Below are 16,166 nucleotides of genomic sequence, written 5' to 3'. Positions count from 1 at the left end.
TGTTTTTGCCAATATTATTTCCCACAGTAATCGATTCAAAGCTCCTCTAGCTGCCCTCTCACTAGACGCTGAGAAAGCGTTTGACAGAATTAATTGGAAATTCATGTTTAAGGCATTGCATTGGTTTGGGTTTGGTCCCCACTTCATCTCCCTGGTTAGACTCCTTTACTCTGCTCCCCGCGCTAATGTTTTTGTTAATAATCAATTCTCAAAGTTTTTCCCCTTATCCAGAGGGACAAGACAAGGCTGTCCTCTCTCCCCTTTACTCTTTATTCTTTGTCTTGAACCCTTCCTTATTAAAATCCGCTCTAACCCCCTCATTCAGGGGTTCAAACTGTCCTCGATTGAGACAAAAATCTCGGCCTATGCCGATGATGTTCTGGTCTACATGGCTAACCCTCTCTCCTCCCTTCCCCCATTTTTAGAAGAAGTCCACTTATATTCATCTGTTTCTGGTTATAAACTTAATCTCTCTAAAACGGAGGTCCTACCCCTTAACTCATCCTGTTACCAATATATGTTTGCTTCAACCGATTTTGCATGGTGTCCCTCCAAGATCAAATACCTGGGTATTTGGTTCTCCTCTACCCTGCGTGACACACTCAAACTGACCTTTACCTCCCTTACTCAAAAACTTCAATCGCTCCTTCAAACATGGTCTCCTCTTTTCCTTTCATGGTGGGGTCGTTTAGACACCATCAAAATGATGATTTCCCCACATATTTTATACACTGTTTCCATGCTTCCTGTAAAAATCCCTAAATTGTATTTTAATAGGTTAAACTCCATCTGCTCCAAATTTTTGTGGAACAATAAGCGACCCCGCATTGCTTTACAAAAACTTATACGTCCTAAATCTGAAGGGGGGGTTCGCTTCCCTGATTTCCAATCGTACCATTCTGCCTTTTTAATAAAACAAGCCTTTTCATTAGCGTTCGATTTTACTGATACCCCTTTACCCAGATGGATCGCAGTTGAACGATCTTTGTTAAAGGATTTTACTTTTCAACAATCCCTTTTCATGTCAAACTGTTCATTCTTGACAAATCACCCTGTTTTGAAATACTCTCATACACTGCTACACAATATCTTTTCAAAAGACTCATCTCCCTTACAAACTTTTCTTTCCTCCAGTATATGGTATAACAAATATCTTAAGTACAAGGGTAAATCTTTCTACTTCAAGTATTGGAAAGAAAAGGATATTATGTTTGTCTACCAATTTTTTTCTGATTCAACCATTATTTCATTTGATGTAATGCAAACTAAGTTTGATTTACCTGTACAGTATCGCAAAGAATTTGACATTATTACCTCTGCCATTGTGTCTCACCTGTCTACCCTTCCTACCTTTGATCTCCTTCCTTCCCTTACTCCCTCCACCCCTCTATACCCTATGCTCACTCAACAAATACCCAAAGCTGCTCTGATTTATAAACTGTTATTAGAGAATGTTGGTCTTAGGCCTAAAACCGTTACTGAAATTGCTTGGGAAACTGATTTATCTTTCTCGTTATCTGTTGATATTTGGGATCGATTATGGTCCAAACTGTTTAAGACTTCAGTTTCGGCCCGTATTACTCAATCACTTTTTTTTCTTTACCATAGAGCTCTTTTTACCACTGTAAGCATTACAACATTCTCCTCTTCCTCCTTACCCCTTTGTTGGTCATGTTCCTCTAATCCAGGCACACTCATACATCTCCTATTTGATTGCCCATCAGTTCTTACTTTTTGGTCCTCAGTTTGGAAATATTGCATGCGTATTTTTCATTTCTCTGAACCATTTTCACCGTTGCATATTTTTTTAGGTTCTCTATCTGATGTTTTGGACTTACATTTGTATAACGCTAAATTGTTTGATCTTTTCATTGCAACTGCATTCAAAGTAATCTTATCTTGCTGGAAGGATAACTCTAAATTGTCTGTGCAGACATGGTGGAATTTTGTTTGTGATGAGCACAGAATTGCAATTGCTTCTTCTTCATCTGTCACCTTAAAAATTAAGTCTGATCTTACTTGGCTACCTTTCTGTTAGACCTGGCACCTTGGCGTGAGTCTCCCTTCCACTTTTTGCTGATGTGCCTCCGATGTTTTGCTGGTTTTCCGATACTCAGGGCACTGCGCCACGGCTGACCCGTGCCGCAGTGCAAGTGCTCCCTACTGTAAATTGTACATGCGATTGGTATCCATGATTGGTTCATTGGATTTACTGTTAGTCCCTAGTAAAGTGCACTAGAGAGTGCCGGGGCTTGTAGATGCCAATACTGCTGGTGGGCCTGCAGCGCTGGTTGCGCCACCCACCGAAGCAGCCGTAAAGATGTGTCTGGGAACTGCGACCGCAGAACCCGCGTGCGGTCTCGTACCGTCACGCTAGCTGGGCAAGTGCACCCACTTGCCAGCACCGACCCTTCCCTTGACTACATATTAGTCACCCCTATGGTAGGCCTGCGGGCAGGGTGCGTTGTAGGTGTAAGGTAGGACAAGCCCTGATGTGCGTGGCATGTCCTGGTAGTGACTTACAACCAAGACCGTATTTCACTATTGAAGGCTACCGGCTCCATTAGGCCAGACTGAGCTGCGAGAATTATTACACCCTATAATCCCCGCAGGCTCAAGGAGCATGGTAGCGAGTCATGTTTAGTATGCCTGAACTCAGGATGATAAAATATTTCTTGTAGTCAAGTTTATTTTAGTATCCTGGGTTTGCAAATGCTACTTTTAGAAAGTTAGCATTTGCTTGCTTAACCATTTCAGCCCGCCTCTGCTGGTATGTGTATCTGACTGTCTGGGATGTGTGAGTGACAGGGCTGGAGGGATGACAGGTGGTGAATGCGCAGATTACACCTTAGTGGGAGGTAGGAGTGCCTCTTGACTCGAACTGTAGCTGTGCTCGACCACCACAATGCTGGCTCCACCCTCCTGGGGAGCGGCGGATGACTCTGCCGACGCCTGGCCCAGGAAGGGCGGAGCCCCCATCAACAAGGTACTCTGGCCACCCCTGTCCGGACAATGCTGGCTCCACCTCCTGTGGGGCGTCTGATGCGCCTGCCCCTCACACTGAAAGCAGAAGCCGGAGTACACCCACCGGGGTACTCAAGGATTGAGAGTGGCTATGCAAAGGCCCCCCTGGCCTGCGAGAACAAAAGAATTGGCCTATAAAAGAAGGAGCCCTGCTCCTTGAAAATTAGAACCTGTTTGGGCCAGAGAGGGACTCTGCCCTACGAGAAGGACCGTGAGAGACAAGGAAGGGTGCTGACTCTTGCCTGTGTCTGGTGCCTTGCTGCTGAAGGAGAGGAAGAAGAAGAGACTACGAAAAGACTTTTGCTTTACTTTGTGCCAAACTCTGCTAAAGAGATCTCCAAGGGCTTGCAACTGAACTTGCCCCCTGACCAGCGTCCCAGGACCAGTGGACGCTACCCCCTTGGAAGAAAGCGACTGCGGGTGCTGACCATCGCCGCAGCACCGACGGAGGAATCTCCTCCAAGGCAACGACATCCACCTGACCACCGTGACCGGGGCCCAAAGCAACAGCGCGAGCAAAGTAAGGACCAGCCGCCGCTGGCCCGAACACCGTGACCGCAACTGCACCGGGAGCCCGAGAGCAAAGCGAAGGAGGACCCGTCAGGTCCGAGCTCTCGAGGTGACTGCATAACGAGCAGCCACTCACCTGCAAAGACGGACAGTTGCCCTGTGAGAATCCGCAAAGTCGGTAGCCTGCCCGACAGCCCAGCTGTGAGCCCACAGCTGCACCGGCACTTGGCTGGGTACGTCCTGCACTTGGGGACCGTACTGCCACTTGCCATCGCCGCACAGCCGCCGCCTCCAGGGTCGGAGCGGACGACGAGGAGAGGACCCTGCCGCCAAAGAACACCGCTGCCCCGGATGACCAGTGACCTGCTCGGCTGAAGAGCCGCAACGATCAGCGACCCCGGGAAGGCAACGCGACGTGGGACAGATCCCCTGGAAGCCGCCGGCTCCACAAGAACTTTGGTTAACACCGGCCTACGGGCCCTCAGAGAACTGCTATAAGAACTGTGGTAACCTGAACTGAGTAACTTGCAACCGTTATCATAAAGTACGTTGACTGTATTCACAAGCCTGCTTAAAATCTATATAAAGATATATATTTTTACAGAATACAGTCTGGTCTCGTTGTGGGGTGGGTTGGTTGTAAAGGTGTACTATTGCAAGTGTTTAACCCTATGTGCACCAAAGATTAGCCTACGACTGCTTAAGCCACACTACCTAGAGGGTAAGCAGAGGTTGTCTGGAAGGTAACCCTCAGCCCTGACGAGGAAGAGAGAGTCCCTGCTTGTCGCTAGTGTCGCACTGCGCCAACTAGAGCCTCCCCCTTCCTACATTGGACGCAGCGGTGAGGATTTCGAATTTACACTTGCGATATCTATACCTGAGCTTCTGACCACTACACAAGGATTACGGTCCAGTTACTTAGCCACAGACTTTGCTTTTTGAATTTTGCCGAAAGAAGATTCCGAGTGTGAAAGCCATGCCGGGCACGAAGAGCCTGGATGGAGCGGAGTCCGCGACCTCGGAAGTGTTTGAGGTCGGGTGGGACGCCGCAAAGCTGGATAAATACTCAAAGAACGAGCTGAAGTTTTTCTGTAAGAAACTCAAGGTTCCGCACGCTGGTTGCAAGAATAAGCCAGAATTCTACAAGGCCCTGAAAGCCTGGGTAGAGTCCAGAAAGACCCCGGAGGATCAAGACGCCCTCGCCGAGCAGAATGCAACGGAAGAGCAGAATGCACTTGGGGATCTGATTGACCTCGAAAGGCAAGACAGCGCGCACAGCTTTGGTAAAGGCCTGTCGCCAGAGGAGCTGGCAGACAGGAAGGAAACAAGGAATCACGAAAGAAAGCTGGCAGAATTGAAAATCCAACTGGAGCTTGAAACAAAAAGAATGGCGCTGGAAGAGCGAAAGCACCAAATGGATTATGAAGTAAAAATGAGGGAGATAAGTCTCAAGGAGAGAGACTTGGATCGTCCTCCCTCTGGTGGCAGCGCATCGCCAGTGCAGGTAGAGTCAAGAGTGCACATCCCGAAGGACGTAGTTAAGGAGTTCTTTAAGGGGGATGACATAGGACAGTGGTTTAGGGCATACGAGGTAGCCATGTCCTCCCACCGGGTCCCTGACAAGGATTGGGGAGCGGGGTTGTGGGGAAGGTTCCTTAGCGAAGGGAGAGATACCTTGCTAGATTTGCCCGTTGAAAATCAGAGATCCTATGCCCACATGAAAGAAGCTTTAATGAACAGGTACGGGCTTACCCCTGAAATGTATAGACAGAAGTTTAGGGGATGTACTAAGCGGCCTGGGAATACATATGTGGAGTATGTGACTTACTTTTGCAGAGCACTGGATGGTTGGGTGAAGGGTAGCAAAGTGAATGATTTTCAAGGTCTCTTTGATTTAATTGCATGGGAGCACTTGTCTGATCACTGTTTTCCTGAGTTACGCCAACACCTGATCGATAGCAAGCTGTCCAACCCGAGGAAGCTTGCTGAGGAGGCGGACCGCTGGCTCAGCACCAGGGTCCACAAGGGTCCCGTGGGAGACTCCGCCAAGAGTGGGCAGGGTCCCCAGCAGAAGAGTGGGGGGGACAAAGGGGGAAAACAGAAAGGGTTCCAAAAAGGCCCCCAAAGTAGTTCCCAAGGGAGCCCGCAGCAGGGTTCTCAGCCTCCCCCACCTCCGAAGCAGAATGGGGCCCGACAGGTAAACCTGTTCCAAAGGGGCCCTTCAATTGTTTCAAATGTGGCGAGCCTGGGCACATATCCAGTGACCCCAAGTGTCGCCTGTTTGGAAAACCCGCACCCACTGGTGCTCCGCCCCGACAAGTGACTAGCGTTCACCTGGGAGAAGAAATGATGGTCCCGGGGGGTGGAGATCCCGTTCACATGACCCTAGTCTCGCTAGGGGACAGTGAGATGATCCCTACGAACTACCTGCCCTCTAACACTAAGAAATATGGGCAGGTGGTGATCATAAATGGTAAGGAAGCTGAGGCTCTTAGAGACACAGGAGCCAGTGTGACAGCAGTGAGGCAGCACCTGGTGTCTCAAGAGCAGGTTGTACCCCATGCCTACTGTAGGGTTATCAACGCTGATAATTCAGAGAGTCAGTGTCCGATGGCTCAAGTTCCCTTCGAGTGGGGGGGGGTCTCTGGTACTCTGCAGGTCTGTGTAAGAAAAACCATGCCTGTTGACTGTTTGCTAGGGAATGACTTGGAGCACTCCCCTTGGGAAAAGGTGGAGAAGACGACTCACCTGCAGATGGTGGGTCTGCCTGACTGGGCGTGCGTGACCACCCGGTCGATGGCAGCCAGTAGGGGTGATCAAGAGGTCCTGGGGCCTGAAGGAGAGGCCCAGGAACCGGCCTTAGGGAGAAGGCGCAGGGGACGCGGGAAACCGGCTCCTAAAGTTCCCACGGTCCAGGAGGAAGCAGACCTTGAGGGGGATGCCCTGGAGCCTACAGGGGAACAGATCGCCGAACTGGGGGACCTACCTGAGCTGACCCATTGGCAGCAAGAAGGAGGACCCTCCAGGGAGGAATTCTGCCAGGAGCAGAAAGAATGCCCTTCTCTCGTGGGTATGCGGCAGCAGGCTGCAGACCAGGCCAATGGTGTTCAGGCCAAAACACATTACGTGTACTGGGAGAACGACCTCCTGTATTCAGAGCCTAAGGCTGCTGAACCTGAGTCAGCCCGTGTGCTAGTGGTACCCCAGAAGTTCAGAGCCTTCCTACTGGGTCTGGCTCACGATGTGCCTTTAGCAGGACATTTGGGGATGGACAAGACCTATGACAGGCTTGTCACCCACTTTTACTGGCCCCAAATGCATAAGAGTTCAGACGCTCATTGCAGAACCTGTCCGACTTGCCAGGCAAGTGGGAAGACCGGGGGGAAGAACAAGGCTCCCCTCCAACCCTTCCCTGTGGTCGGTATGCCATTCCAGCGAGTGGGTATTGACATCGTTGGGCCTCTGGACCCCAAGACAGCCATGGGCAACAGGTTCATCCTGGTCTTGGTGGACCATGCCACCCGGTACCCTGAAGCCATCCCTCTGAGGACAGTGACGGCTCCCGTGGTGGGGCGTGCACTGATGGGAATTTTCTCACGAATAGGATTCCCTCTAGAGGTGGTGAGCGACAGGGGGACCAATTTCATATCGAAGTATATGAAGTCCCTTTGGCAAGAGTGTGGTGTAACGTATAAGTTCACCACGCCTTACCATCCCCAAGGTAACGGGTTGGTTGAGAGATTCAACCGAACCCTGAAAGGCATGATCATGGGCCTGGAAGGTCCGATGAGGCGTAAGTGGGACGTCCTCTTGCCATGCCTACTCTTTGCATATCGCGAGGTGCCACAGAAGTCCCTAGGGTTCAGCCCCTTTGAACTACTGTACGGCCACCCCGTGAGAGGACCACTGAGTTTGGTAAAGGAAGGCTGGGAGCAATCTCCCAGGAAACCTCCCCAGAATGTATATAGCTACATGGTGGCCTTCAGAAACCAGACCAGACGCTTCAGACAACTTGCCGAGGCAAATCTGGAAGCGAGCCAGGAAGAAGTGAAGCGGTGGTACGATCAGAATACCACTCTGGTCGAGTTTCAACCTGGACAAGAGGTGTATGTCCTGGCCCCAGTGGAGCCCTGTGCCCTTCAAGATAAGTGGACAGGCCCATTTGAGGTTGTGGAGCGCAAGAGCCCGGTGACATACTTGGTAGACATGAAGACGCCCAGGAACCCTTTGCGGGTCCTACATGTCAACCGCCTCAAGCCCCTCTTGCGAAGGTCCGAAGTGGGCATGTTGTTGGCAACCGATGACGGAATGGAGGAGGAGTCGGAGCCTCTTCCTGACCTCTTGGTGGCCTGTGAGAAAGATGGGTCAGTGGATGGAGTTAACCTCTCACCCACCCTGACCGCCGAACAAAAGGAGGACTGCCGCCAGTTGCTGGGGCAGTTTCCAGACCTGTTTTCCCTGGTTCCGAGTGTCACAGATTGGTGCGTCCATGATGTGGACACTGGAGACAGCTTACCTGTGAAGCATAAGGCTTACAGGGTGACTGGCAGGGTCCGGGCCTGCATCAAGGAGGAGGTCTCCAAGATGCTTGCCCTCGGGGTGGTTGAGTCTTCCAGCAGTCCTTGGTCCAGCCCCGTGGTCTTGGTTCCGAAGGCTGCTGCGCCGGGAGCCACACCCGAACTCCGGTTCTGTGTGGACTACAGAGGACTCAATTCAGTCACGAAGACTGACGCGCACCCCATCCCCAGAGCTGATGAGCTCATTGATCGGCTGGGGGCTGCTAGGTTCCTTAGTACGTTTGATTTAACGTCTGGGTACTGGCAGATCGCCTTGACCGAGGGGGCAAAGTAGAGGTCGGCATTCTCTACACCAGATGGGCATTTCCAGTTCCGGGTTATGCCATTTGGAATGAAGAATGCCCCTGCCACCTTTCAGAGATTGGTCAACCAGGTGTTGGCTGGACTGGACGAGTTCAGTGCCGCCTACCTGGATGACATCGCGGTGTTCAGTGGCACCTGGCCAGAACACCAGCGACACCTCTGGGAAGTGTTGATGGCCCTGCGCAGAGCAGGCCTCACAATCAAGGCAAGCAAGTGCCAGATTGGGCAGAGTTCAGTGGTGTACTTGGGACACCAAGTTGGGAGTGGCAAGGTAGCACCCTTGCAGCCCAAAATCGAGACCATCCTGGCTTGGGAACCCCCCAAGACCCAGACTGCAGTGAGAGCCTTCCTGGGGCTCACTGGGTATTACAGGAGGTTTGTCAAGGGCTATGGCACGATCGTGACCCCCTTGACAGAGCTGACTTCGAAGAAGCAGCCCAGGAATGTGATTTGGACTGACACCTGTCAGAAGGCTTTTGACACCCTGAAGACTGCCATGTGCACGGCGCCCGTGCTCCTGGCTCCTGATTTCTCCAAGGAATTCATAGTGCAAACAGACGCTTCAGAGCATGGTGTAGGGGCTGTTCTTTCACAGATTACTGAGGAGGGCTTTGACCAACCCGTAGCCTTCATAAGTAGGAGGGTACTTCCACGGGAAAGTAGGTGGAGTGCAATAGAGCGTGAAGCATTTGCTGTGGTCTGGGCGCTGAAGAAGCTAAGACCCTACTTGTTTGGGTCTCACTTCCGAGTTCAGACGGACCACAGGCCCCTCAGATGGTTGATGCAAATGAGGGGTGAGAACTCGAAACTGTTGAGGTGGTCCATTTCTCTACAGAGTATGGACTTTACGGTGGAACACCGCCCTGGCACCGATCACGCCAACGCTGACGGTCTGTCCAGATTTTTCCGCCTTAGTGAGGTGGAACTCCCTGGGGAAGGGTAGTTCCCCCCACATTTCAGCTGGAGGGGACACATGTTAGACCTGGCACCTTGGCGTGAGTCTCCCTTCCACTTTTTGCTGATGTGCCTCCGATGTTTTGCTGGATTTCCGATACTCAGGGCACTGCGCCACGGCTGACCCGTGCCGCAGTGCAAGTGCTCCCTACTGTAAATTGTACATGCGATTGGTATCCATGATTGGTTCATTGGATTTACTGTTAGTCCCTAGTAAAGTGCACTAGAGAGTGCCGGGGCTTGTAGATGCCAATACTGCTGGTGGGCCTGCAGCGCTGGTTGCGCCACCCACCGAAGCAGCCGTAAAGATGTGTCTGGGAACTGCGACCGCAGAACCCGCGTGCGGTCTCGTACCGTCACGCTAGCTGGGCAAGTGCACCCACTTGCCAGCACCGACCCTTCCCTTGACTACATATTAGTCACCCCTATGGTAGGCCTGCGGGCAGGGTGCGTTGTAGGTGTAAGGTAGGACAAGCCCTGATGTGCGTGGCATGTCCTGGTAGTGACTTACAACCAAGACCGTATTTCACTATTGAAGGCTACCGGCTCCATTAGGCCAGACTGAGCTGCGAGAATTATTACACCCTATAATCCCCGCAGGCTCAAGGAGCATGGTAGCGAGTCATGTTTAGTATGCCTGAACTCAGGATGATAAAATATTTCTTGTAGTCAAGTTTATTTTAGTATCCTGGGTTTGCAAATGCTACTTTTAGAAAGTTAGCATTTGCTTGCTTAACCATTTCAGCCCGCCTCTGGTGGTATGTGTATCTGACTGTCTGGGATGTGTGAGTGACAGGGCTGGAGGGATGACAGGTGGTGAATGCGCAGATTACACCTTAGTGGGAGGTAGGAGTGCCTCTTGACTCGAACTGTAGCTGTGCTCGACCACCACAATGCTGGCTCCACCCTCCTGGGGAGCGGCGGATGACTCTGCCGACGCCTGGCCCAGGAAGGGCGGAGCCCCCATCAACAAGGTACTCTGGCCACCCCTGTCCGGACAATGCTGGCTCCACCTCCTGTGGGGCGTCTGATGCGCCTGCCCCTCACACTGAAAGCAGAAGCCGGAGTACACCCACCGGGGTACTCAAGGATTGAGAGTGGCTATGCAAAGGCCCCCCTGGCCTGCGAGAACAAAAGAATTGGCCTATAAAAGAAGGAGCCCTGCTCCTTGAAAATTAGATCCTGTTTGGGCCACAGAAGAACTCTGCCCTACGAGAAGGACCGTGAGAGACAAGGAAGGGTGCTGACTCTTGCCTGTGTCTGGTGCCTTGCTGCTGAAGGAGAGGAAGAAGAAGAGACTACGAAAAGACTTTTGCTTTACTTTGTGCCAAACTCTGCTAAAGAGATCTCCAAGGGCTTGCAACTGAACTTGCCCCCTGACCAGCGTCCCAGGACCAGTGGACGCTACCCCCTTGGAAGAAAGCGACTGCGGGTGCTGACCATCGCCGCAGCACCGACGGAGGAATCTCCTCCAAGGCAACGACATCCACCTGACCACCGTGACCGGGGCCCAAAGCAACAGCGAGAGCAAAGTAAGGACCAGCCGCCGCTGGCCCGAACACCGTGACCGCAACTGCACCGGGAGCCCGAGAGCAAAGCGAAGGAGGACCCGTCCGGTCCGAGCTCTCGAGGTGACTGCATAACGAGCAGCCACTCACCTGCAAAGACGGACAGTTGCCCTGTGAGAATCCGCAAAGTCGGTAGCCTGCCCGACAGCCCAGCTGTGAGCCCACAGCTGCACCGGCACTTGGCTGGGTACGTCCTGCACTTGGGGACCGTACTGCCACTTGCCACAGCCGCACAGCCGCCGCCTCCAGGGTCGGAGCGGACGACGAGGAGAGGACTCTGCCGCCACAGAACACCGCTGCCCCGTATGACCAGTGACCTGCTCGGCTGAAGTGCCGCAACGATCAGCGACCCCGGGAAGGCAACCCGACGTGGGACAGATCCCCTGGAAGCCGCCGGCTCCACAAGAACTTTGGTTAACACCGGCCTACGGGCCCTCAGAGAACTGCTATAAGAACTGTGGTAACCTGAACTGAGTAACTTGCAACCGTTATCATAAAGTACGTTGACTGTATTCACAAGCCTGCTTAAAATCTATATAAAGATATATATTTTTACAGAATACAGTCTGGTCTCGTTGTGGGGTGGGTTGGTTGTAAAGGTGTACTATTGCAAGTGTTTAACCCTATGTGCCCCAAAGATTAGCCTACGACTGCTTAAGCCACACTACCTAGAGGGTAAGCAGAGGTTGTCTGGAAGGTAACCCTCAGCCCTGACGAGGAAGAGAGAGTCCCTGCTTGTCGCTAGTGTTGCACTGCGCCAACTAGAGCCTCCCCCTTCCTACACTTTCTCTAACTTCTTATCCTCTTCTCCCCCTCCCTAACCCCTCCTTCCTTCCTTTTTCTTTCTCTCTTCCTCTTTTTCTCTTTCCTTTTCTCTTCTTTCTTTCTCTCTACGATTTTCTTCCATTACATAATTTTTCTGACCTTGTTCTTTTCATCTCCAATTATCTCTCATGATTGTCTCCTATTGATTTTGTTCCATCTCATGTTGTTATATTATGATGTATCATTTCTTTTACGCTCAATAAAACTTTATTAAACTGAAAAAAAAATTGGAGGCCACTTCATCTCCATTTTTGTTTATGGCTAGGACAATCTGGGTGTCGTCAGCGTAGGATGTTACCGCCGGGTGATGGATTTTTATGATCCTTGCCAAGTCTGACACATAAATGTTGAATAGTGTAGGACTTAGCAAGGATCCCTGGGGGACACCGCAGGGGAGAGTAAAAGGAGGTGAGTTGAAATTGCCGAAGGCGACTGACTGTACTCGATCAGCAAGAATCGAGGCGATGAGGTCTTTAGCAGCACCTATATAGCCTGCCGCTGTGACACGGTCGATCAAGATGGAGTGATCGACCGTGTCAAAAGCTGCCGACAGGTCCAGTAGAATAAGCACTGCTGATCCTCCATCATCAAGAGTCTTCCTGATTTCCTCTGTAGCTTTAATAAGCGCAGTCTCCGTCCCGTGTCCCTTCCGGAAGCCAAATTGTGTATCATCCAGACAGTTGTTTTGGTCTATAAATTCTGAGATTTGGGTGTTCATGATTTTTTCCACAATTTTGGCGGGAAGCGGGAGGCAGGCTATTGGTCGGTAATTGGCGACTATCGAAGGATCTAATGAGCTTTTCTTGATGAGTGGTTTGATGGTCGCTTTCTTCCAGATGGAGAGAAAGGTAGTGAACAAAAACATGGCATTAAAAATTTCAGTAAGTTTTGGACCTATAATTTCTGGAAAGTTTTTAAGAATGGAAGGGGGGCATGGATCTTCCGGAGATCCAGAGTTCGTGGTACATATGAGATGGGATACCAGTTCTGAAGGAATCTGGGTAAATTCTTGGAAGGAGCCAGAGGGGCTTGAGTGAGGGGGGCTGGAGCATGCCCGGGCCAGGGGCCTGTGGGCATTGGGAGTGGAGGGTTGGTGTCCAATGCTGGTTGCGTGGGCTTTGAATTGGGTAAAAATATCTGTGACTTTTTTTTGGAAGTGACTCGCCAAGGAGTTACATAGTTCTTGGGTGGCTGTGATCGGAGTGGTCGCTGCTTGTCCATAGAGGCGCGTCACTACCTGAAAAAGTTGTTTAGTCGAGTCTTGTGCAAGATTGATTTGGTTGCTATAGAATTTACTTTTTTCCATGATAATTAGTTGCTTGTAATTAGACATCATGATTTTGTAAAGGGATTTTTGATCTGGGTCGTAGTCACGTCTCCATCTGCGTTCCTGTCGCCTGCACTTTTGTTTTTCTTGTCTAAGAGCATCATTGAACCAGGGTGAGGATTTAAGAGCCCTGTTGGTGGATTGTTTCTTTAGTGGAACTGTCAAATTGACAGTGTTTAGTATCCAGTTAGTATAGTTATTAGCACCTAGTTCAGGATCAGTCACAGTGGGTGGCAAGGAAGTTAATAGTGAGGACTGAGAAGCAGGAATGTCAATGCTTTTCCATGCTCTAAAATGATTCGTGGGTGAGGGAGTATTAACTAGGGGGGAGTAGGTAGTAAGAAAAAATCGAAAAGTATGGCAGATACCAGGTACCTGGTGGGTTAGTTGGCCCCCAGGGGCCCTCAGGATTGAAGGGAAATTAATTCCCCAACTTAAAACGTGCCACAGGTCGTGCTTGAACACATGTCACTACAGGCACCACCCCTTCCTTCACCACTGTCCAAACGCGCCCCGTGGCACGTTTTAAGTTTAGGGATTAAGTCCCCTTGAACCTTCAGGGGGCCTGGGGCCAACTAGCCCACCCGATACCTCTAGTTAGCGCCAAAGGGATGCGTTGCAGAGTGGTGTTCCAGGTCAAGCCCCTTTTTACACCTCTCTGCAATGCAGACCTGTGGCGCTTACTGGAGGTATCTGGTGGGCTAGTTGCCCCCAGGGACCCCCACTATTGAAGGGGAATTAATTCCCCAACTAAAAACGTTCCACAAGGCGCGTTTGCAGAGTGTTGCTGGAGGGGGCTGGGCCTCCGGCACGATCACATCTATTTTCTTTTTTTTCTTTTTTAAGAAGGGGGGCTGTGTGGCCCTATTTTTATTTTTTTTAAATGGAAGGGGGCCACATAGCCCCCTCCTGAAGCCATATTCGGCCCGGGTACCCCATCTCCCGGGATATGGGCAGTGTTTTTTTTATTATTTGGAGGGGGGCGCGTGGCACCCCTCCTCAGGCCATTTATGGCCCTGGGGACCCCATCCCCCAGGGCTGGCCTTTGCGTGTTTTAAAAAATAAAGTGCTTAAGGGGGAGGGGACCGCATGGCACCCCTCCTCAGGCCACTTCTGGCCCCGGGGATTCCATCCCCCGGGGCCTTTCCTCTTGTTGGGGACCGTGGTGGACATTTTTTCTAAATGGCCTGTTCCCAAAATCGTTAAAAAAGTGGATACTGATACAGTCATTGCATTCTTTGATGAAGACATCATGTCAAAAGGTACACCTGCTACCGTTGTTAGTGATAATGGTGTTCAATTTACTTCAGATGCCATAGTTTTATATTTATCTAAATGTGGTGTTGTACATAATACCACTTCTTTATACAATCCTATTGGCAATTGTTTAATTGAAAGATATAATAGAGTTTTGAAAGGTGCAATTCAGTTGGCATGTAAAAATATTGTTCCATGGGAAATTCAAATTTTTAACACCTTGTGAGATTACAAATTCGCTATTTCTTATTCTACAAAAATTCCCCCCTTTTGAACTCATGAGAGGGGGGAAACCCAGAGCTAAGTGGTAGCCTGGATGGCTTAAGATGTCTGGTAAAATTTATTGGTCTTCTGTGGAAGTAAAACATTATTTATACACCAAATATGACAAATATAAAAGAATTTATGATGCAAAACATGCTACTAAAGAAGTTAAAATATCTGTTGGTCAATGGGTTAAAAATAAAATACACCCTTTCTTAATAAAAAACCTGGTTTTATTAAGAAAGGGTGTAGCAAATTCAGTGATCCTCAACGTATTGCTATCTTAAAGAAAAATGCTGTTGTTTTAGAAGATGGTAAATGTTGGAATATTAAGATAGTGGCCTTGTGCAATGCTCCCTCTTCTAAGTCTGCCATTGATAAACATTGTAAGGACTTTAATATAGCTTCTAATGTTACAAATGCTCATCGTGTTGAAGAGGATAATGTTGACATCAGTAGGAATAGAACCATCAAGCGTCCTACAGATTTAAAGGATTATGTATGTGAATAACCTTTATAAATTTTTTGTGTAAAGGAGGAGATGTGTAGTGTTCTGCTTTGCTTTGTCTCATGATCACACGCTCTTTAGCGGGATCACGAGGACATAGCAGAGTGTGCTACCTTTTAAATATATTGTTGCCCGCACGCTGTGTATTTGCATGTCATTTCATAGTTAGCTTGTTGTACTGTTACAAATGTAACAACGGCTCTGTTAGGGTTACAACTTGCCGTACTGGGACAGTTACAACTGACTGTATTACTGGCTGCACGCATTTCTTCAACTCTGGTCAAGTACCTGAATAAATACATTTTTACATAAAATAGTTTACACTACAGTCTTACTTCTAGAAGTGAACTGCTTGTGGTATAATATTAAGTTAATTTATTATAGAATATTATAATTCTTTTTGCATTGCTATTGAATCCTCATCTAATGAGCACCACTTATACGCTGGAAGGCATTACCCTGCAGGGTCACATGACACTATACATGCAATTACAACACTACATGCAAGGGATTCCTGTACACAGTCCAATAGCAACGGCCTGCTCTCTCACTATTACACAATCTGCTATCACAATACTCATTATTACAGCACCCTGCAGAACTCTGTGGCCCCTGTAGTCACAAGGCAGGAGGCCCAACAGCATCCCTCTGCTCTCTCACTATTACACAATCCGCTGTCACAATGCTCATTTTTACCGCACCCTGCACAGCTCGCTGGCCCCTGTGGGCCCAAGACCTTGGTCCCGTAGCAACCTTCTGCTTTCTCACTATTACACAGTCTGCTGTCATAATAGTCATTATTACAGCACTCTGCACAGTTCTGTGGCCCCTGTGGTCCCAAGACAGGAGGCGCCACAGCATCCCTCTGCTCTCCCACTATTACAGAATCTGCTGTCACTGTGCTCATTATTACAGAAGCCTTCACAGTTCTGTGGCCCCTGTGGTCCCACGGCCTGAGGTCCCGTAGCATCCCTCTGCTCTGACACTATTACACAATCTGCTATCAGAATAGTCATTATTACAGCACCCTGCACAGCTCTCTGGCTCCT

The sequence above is a fragment of the Lissotriton vulgaris genome, chromosome 2_2 (assembly GCF_964263255.1).
Source record: "Lissotriton vulgaris chromosome 2_2, aLisVul1.2, whole genome shotgun sequence".
Lineage (NCBI taxonomy): Eukaryota > Metazoa > Chordata > Amphibia > Caudata > Salamandridae > Lissotriton > Lissotriton vulgaris.
This window is presented reverse-complemented; position numbering follows the sequence as displayed.